A 321-nucleotide genomic window follows, 5' to 3' on the forward strand; every position below is an offset into this window, starting at 1 on the left:
TGGCTTCTCCCAGGTAAGGGCAGATGGTGGATGGGGGGTGGCTTCTCTCAGGTAAGGCTGTAAGGGTGGATGGTGTACAGGGAGCTGCTGCTTCTCCTAGGCTAGGGTAGATGGTAAGTGGGGGAGGTGCTTTTTCTCCCAGGCCAGGGTTAATGATGGACAGCGGAGGTCAGAGCGAAAGGTGGGTAGCAGAGAGGCTAATTCTCCCAGGTCAGCGTTAATGGTGGACAGGGGTTGGGCTGCTTCTCCCAGGTCAGGGTGGGCCTTGGATGGGGAGGTTCTTCTCCCCCAAGCTGGGGTGGATGGCGAGTGGGGGAGGGG

This window comes from Sapajus apella, unplaced genomic scaffold, assembly GCF_009761245.1.
Source record: "Sapajus apella isolate SASKATOON/1434 unplaced genomic scaffold, GSC_monkey_1.0 scaffold165, whole genome shotgun sequence".
In the NCBI taxonomy this organism is placed as follows: Eukaryota; Metazoa; Chordata; class Mammalia; order Primates; family Cebidae; genus Sapajus; species Sapajus apella.